The following is a 6,943-nucleotide window of genomic DNA, read 5'->3' on the forward strand; positions in this document are numbered from 1 at the left end:
AGCTTTGATTCAACATGAATCATGAATGTCACTGATGGTTGATGATGCCATATCCTCGTATGTTTCAGTAACACCTGATTTACTGGCAATTTCACATACTATGAAACCATCTATAACATTGAAGATAATAGTCAGAAAAAAAGAAAATAGCTAATATGTGGCAGTTCAATGGGTGAAAAATCCTTGTTGATGTCAGGTCAAAGGAAAATGACACCAGTCTGAGCAAATAGAAAGGCAACAGTAACTGCAATACCCAATCAATACAGGCTGTATTGATGTCTATATTATAAAGTCTGTATTGAGGTCTACAGAATAGCACCTCCAAATAAAATAAACAAACATCAAACCTTCACTCAAAAAAATGAATTATGGCTTTAGTTGGTCCAAAGACTGTAACTATGTTTAAATTAAACAATTCGCTTATGTTTGTGTATTAAAAATAAAAGTGTTGTGTTGGAAATAATGAGAAAAAGTAAGTTTTCACATTTAAACAGCTCGCTTATGTAACATGAATGCAAGGGAGTTGTGTTGCTTCTGCAGTACTGCATTTTGGTCAATAGGTGGAGTAATATCTGCACATGCGCAGTTTCAAAACAACACAGGAAGTAAGAAGATTCAAACCACAACGATCACTCTCAGCTCGGCGCCATATTATGGGAATCAAAAGATGAAGATTACAGTACAAATTGAGAACGTGCACAAAGCTTTCCCCAATGTGGACACACAGGTGAGATTTTTTTTACTTTTTATGTATTTATACTGAGGCTGTAACAACATTTGAATCATAAATGTACTCTCTTGTAATACTATGTTGTGTTTGTGTATAGTATTGCTATGAAATTGCAATGTTCCCTGTGTCTTTTCCACATTATAGACAGATAAATGTATAGTTTGTTTTGCATTCCTGTGAAATTTTATACTTGGTATATATTAACTCCCCCAAAATAAAGTTGCAAACGTTGGTAGTAATGAATAGTCATGTTAGAATAGTCTAAGCTTTTCACTTATCATAGCACACGTGCTGCTGATAATGTGACAATAAAAGTGATTTGATTTTTTATTTGATTTGATAGTCTTTATTTTAAATGAGTGTCAAGCAGTTTGTCAAGTTTGAATGCCAGTTTTGATAACTTACATAATATTAATTAAAATGTGGTGTTGGCACATTGTTATTTGTTATCTAATTGTATTCAAGCCTGTTAACTTAAAAAAAAAAATCTTGACAAGCATATGTGACACTTAAATAGCATGACATCTAGCATGATGACATATTTAATGTAAGCTTATTTGTTTGGTCATCTAACACGTTTAAATTTTTAAGTTTAGTAGTTTGCTATTTATATTATTATGTTTTATTATTTTAAATTTTTGCTCACTCACATCTGTTTTCTCCCTCACAGGTTTACAGCTCAACCTCTAAAGTCCCATATCTGGCTGAGGAGACTGGATCATCCAGGTACTATGCCTTTAGATGCCTTTACACACATTAAAATGATGTACAGTAAAAATTACTAGTAATTTTAACTAATAATTATTTAGTAAATTACTAATTGTCATTTCATGTCCTTTAGAACATCACCAGTGGAAAAAAAGGTGTGAATGCATCCTCAAAGCCCCTAAGTGAGGGAGTATATGGTAAGCTATTTTATTTTATTTTTTTTAAACATTTTGTATTTTCCTCTTAAACCAATTCCTCCTTTCACCTTTGATCTGTTGGTAAATGTTTTATTTTTTTACCTGACTTTTTTTAGGATGCTGGGCATGATGAAGCCCAAACCTTGATGTGCAACACCACCTTATGGATCTACAGTAGTTACATTAACATTTAGCAGACTCTTTTGTCTAAAGTGATTTACAATTGAGGACACATTCAGCAAATCAACAAGAAGAGGCGATACACCCAAGATGTGCTAATTATACAAAAAATGTTAAGAATTAAGAATGCTTCTACATGTGGTTTGTCAAGCCCACACACCTGTGTGAAGCAGACTTCATGCACAATGTTTTGTTTTTTGTTTTTTAGATATAGGGAGTGGTTGTAAGAAAGTGTCTGGTGCAAATGTGCATAAATGGTGCTAGTGTCAGAGAGATGAATGTGTGTAGCTATTGCATGTTCTGTGATGGTTGGTCTAATTTATGGTTTAGTGCTTTTCGTGTTACTTTGCTTTAAAATGTTAATCTTTCTTTGAACAACTGAAGTGTTATCTGCTTTTTCAGTTTAAAGAAGGTACAGAATAGTTTACAAAAGAAGACTTAATTTTTCTAAGTATATTTTTGATATATCATTTGAAGGCAGAATATTATTTTTGAATGTTTTTTGTAATATATGAAAAGTATTATTTTGAAAAGTGTATTTTATGATGTTTTTGTAAGCATATTTTTGTTAATCATCTATTGTTTTCAATTTACTTCATACTTGTATTACTATTATTTTTACTAGTATTAATATTTTAACTTATTGTAATATGTGAAGATACAGATAAAGACAGTATTTGGATTTTGATAATCATTTTATTGCTGGAAAATGTGTAAAACTGTAAAAATGCTATTGAATAAACTCAATGAAACTGTTTTTTTATTTGGTTAAACATAACAATATCAATTTTAGAATAATTGAACTTAAATAACTACATTGATTAAAGCTAAATTATACATGTTACGTTGATTGAACTAAACAACATTACATTACCTTTATGTAACTAACTTAAGTTCACTAAAATTAATATTCTTTCTTAAAGGTAACTTAACTCGGTTACGTGGAACCAGTGGACAAAAAAAAAGTTAATTAACGCCAACATATCATTTTTTTGAGTGTTGTAGCAGCCAAGCTACAGCAGAAATACTGTAAAAGTTAAAAGCAAGCTATGGCTACAATCCACACAAGTTGCCTTGTCTGGTGAGTCTAGATTTTGGCTGCAACACTATGATGGTATAGTCAAAATTAGGCACACCAACATGAAAGCATGCACTGATAAAATTATGTCTGCAAAACGGCTGTAAACAATAGTTGTGTTGAATTTAAACAAACGAATTACATTTAATAATATTCAACTTAATTTTTTTGTTTAAATTCAGGTCAAATAAACCGTTTATAACCACTTAACATACATTTTTTTTAATAAATTGAAGGAATCATCTTTGAATGTATTTGTTTTTCACTGTGGATCTATCCTGCCTTGTACCAGTGGTTCAGGCTGCTGCTGGTGTACAGAAGTTTGTTTTAGTCTCTGTGTGCTCCTGGCACCAACTGGGCATGTTTTTAAACACCACAGACAACCTGTCCATCTACAGCTTTGTTTTCGTTCAAGACTTATGCACAAAACTGGAATTTTGCAAAAAAAAAAAAAAAAAAAAAAAAAACATTTGCAAATAAAAGTTTTTATCCAATGAGTCAAAGAAAACAACATTGTCAATATCAAACAGAAAAATGGAATTCACTGTGGTATGACAAGCCAATGTGGGCCTTTTTTTCCACATATAATAAATCACTCATAATACAAAATACCAGGAAGAGGTCTTTGAGAGCACAGCCAATAAAGACAGAGTTGTTTGGAATAATTACCTCCCAAAAGTGATGATGGACTTTAGCAAAGTAATTTTAGAATGACCAAAAGACAACAACATCTGACCATTTGAGATGTCATGTGGTCAGTCCACTGCTTTGTCCATCAATGTTGTACCATTATGCCTATTTTTATTATCACATGATCTGTAAAATCTTTTCATGGGCATGTTGGGATTAATTCAGTAAATTAGTTTTCATTGTAGTTTATGCACATTTTCTTATCTGATAAAGATTTATGCTACTCAGTTGTGTATACATTTTTAAATGTACTTTTTTCAAAGTATGCGCACCTTGGCGAAACCATTAAGCAAATTTTTATGCGATATTCCAAAACTTACTTTAATCAACTATACTCAAATGGCCTCTACACCGACCAGATCTAATTTGGTCTTATTCCTCCCAAAAACTGACTTAGTTTTTTTAAATATCAATTTATTATTATTTATTACTTATTAATTTGCCACATCGATACACCTGAATCATTTCTGTAAAAAGATAAAAGTGCAGTCAAGAACGTATAATGCTCTTCTCCATCATATGATAAATTGCTGCTGTCATAATCACTAGAAAATGTACACAGCTGTAATAGCGCAACGTTTACTGCGCCAGAAAAATAATCGCTGACTTTTTTCCCGAATAATAATGCTAATCTATAATAGTCCTAATTTACATAATAGGAGACTTGTTTCCTGCGAGTTGCTTCTGAAGAAAAAATGATGATAGATTATTTCTGATGCAGTTTCAGAGACTTGCCATAGTTTTCATTTTGTCACCTTGGAATTATAAGGTTCTATCTGCGTTCTGAATGATTTTGAGATATTGAGCTTCAAAGTTTTTGCAATCCATATAGCAAACAGTGTGTGTAACAGTTTTTTATTTTTTTTTATATAATGTAAACTACTTGTAAAAAACATCTCATAATGTAAATAAGTTGTCATTTAATAAGAATATGTCAATAACTCAATTTTGACAAAAATGTCAGATAGAACCTTATAATTCTAAGGTGATGATTTGCATTCATGATTATTCATGTTTGATTTTTTTTGTAAAATATATTAATAGTTAAAGTCAGAATTATTAGCCCTGTTTATTACCCCCCCCCCCCCCATTTCATTTTAAGGGAGAGCATATCTTTCAACATATTTCTAAACATAATAGTTTTAATAACTCATTTCTAATAACTGATTTATTTTATCTTTGTCATGATGACAGTAAATAATGTTTGACTAGATACTTTCAAAACACTTCTATACTTCTTAAAGTGACATTTAAAAACTTAACTTGGTTAATTAGGTTAACTAGGCAGATTAGGGCAAGTTATTGTATAATACTGGTTTGGTCTGTAGCATATTGAAAAATTATGTAGCTTAAAGAAGCTAATACTTTTGACAAAAAAAAAAAATGCTAAAAAAAATAAAAGCTGCTTTTATTCTAGTCGAAACAAAACAAATATGTCTTTCTCCAGAAGAAATAATGTTATCAGACATACTGTAAATATTACCTTGCCCAGTTAAACATCATTTGGGAAAAGACTAAAAAAGGATTAAAGAAAAAAAATCAAAGGGGGGCTAATAATTCTGAATTCTTGAACTGTATATATTTATTGCAGGATTCCAGCTTAATATCTTCTTTTGTGTTTAACAGAATAAAGAAAATCAAACAGGTTTGGAACATGTAAAGGGTGAGTAAATTATTATAGAATTTTAAAAGTGTAAACTATTATCTTATAGGATTGATTAAAAAGTGTGTTTCCTCAGTAAATAAATGTAAAATGTCTGAAAAAATAGTCACTATTATTCATTCATTCATTTTCCTTCAGCTTAGACCTTTTATTCATCAGGGGTCACCACAGTGGAATGAACTTGCCAGCTGCAACCCAGTAATGGGAAACATTACACACATTACATACACACTCATTTACACAATTTAGTTTATTCAATTCACCTATGTCTTTGGACTGTGGGGAAAACTGGAGCACCCGGAGGAAACCCACAGGCAGAACATCAAACGGCACACAAAAATGCCATCTGACCCAGAACTCAAACCAGCGATCTTCTTGCTGTGAGGTGACAGTGATAACCATTGAGCCACCGTGTCACCATTAATAATATATATATATATATATATATATATATATATATATATATATATATATATATATATATATAATTTTTTTAATTTTTTTTTATTATTAATCAGGAATTATTAAATAAATGAATGAATGAATGAATGAATAAATAAATACATAAATAAATAAATGTAGTATTACACTTTTACTGTTTTGATGTAACTGTTCTACAAATCATAGTAAAAATACAGTGCCTATTGAAAATCATCATACACTTTTGAAATAATTATTTTATTCATCGCAGCCTGAAATCAAAATCACATTCCAACTTTTCCAGTCTTTGAAATGTTTTAATAGCTTTTCTGTCTTTCTACACCTTTATCCTAAAGGTCTTTTGAAAGCAGGGTGTAATGTGAGTCAAGGCACAGATTTTCAAAGTGTATAATGATTCTTGAAATAACAACAATAATTATTTAAAAAGGTAAAATTGAATAGAACACATTGTAATAAAACAATAAAATAAAAAATAAAAAAAATCTATAAAAGTACACTTTTTTATTGTTTTGATTAACTTTATCAAACTTTAACAAAATGTAATGCTCATTGATCAGCTTATGCGTGACTTTCTATTAACTAACAAGACAATAAATGTAAAGTATACCTAACATACAGCAGACAGATAAAGTGAGAAGTATCCAGCGATCTACAAGGGAGAACACTAGTGGTCTTGTGAAGGACAGCAGGGCACTACAGCGGGCAGAGTTTCCCCTAGCGCTGAACAAAGATTCTGGAACAAGTGGTGGCAGTTCCAGGAGCCAATCTCCTAGAGCCTCTCTCCTCCCCCCATTACAATCCACTTTGCCAGGCTCTTGACTTACAAATTGCTGCTTTAGACTTGGTTTCATTGTAACAGCTTTCTTGGGAGAGAGGGAGAAAAAACAAGCACAGAAAGGACACTTATTTCTCGGCGCACTACAGTATCGCCGGGCCTCGACTAACAGTCAGCGTATTGTTCGGGTCTGTCCCTCAGTGAGACTGGGCCACAGCGCTGTCAATAAGCTCCCTCTCTGTTCGCTTCCCTCCCCATCTTTTCTACTCATCTACTTGGCTGATTTTCAAATAAGAGGCATGAAAAAGTAAAATGCTTAGGACATAAGCCCCTCAATGGCTCCGCTTAATTCCTTCTTTAATATGTCAGACAAAAATATCGGAGTTCTTTAGCATGCCAATGAGAGTGCTAGGAGAGAAGTGTTCCCAATGGAGCGCGAACAGTGAGAAGGGTGACTAGATTCGGGTATAAAGCGCTTCTG

At 31.9% G+C, this 6,943-nt stretch overlaps 1 long non-coding RNA gene across 1 annotated transcript; it reads left to right on the plus strand.

Moving 5' to 3' along the window:
- The first annotated feature begins 598 nt into the window (after nucleotides 1-598).
- Nucleotides 599-2,568, plus strand: LOC147839734 (uncharacterized). Its single transcript, XR_015515003.1, has 4 exons — nucleotides 599-727; nucleotides 1,401-1,456; nucleotides 1,572-1,635; nucleotides 1,752-2,568. It is a non-coding gene; the product is annotated as an uncharacterized LOC147839734 (long non-coding RNA).
- Nucleotides 2,569-6,943: the final 4,375 nt, after the last annotated feature.

The sequence above is a fragment of the Danio rerio genome, chromosome 18, assembly GCF_052040795.2.
Source record: "Danio rerio strain M-AB ecotype USA chromosome 18, GRCz13ab, whole genome shotgun sequence".
NCBI lineage: Eukaryota > Metazoa > Chordata > Actinopteri > Cypriniformes > Danionidae > Danio > Danio rerio.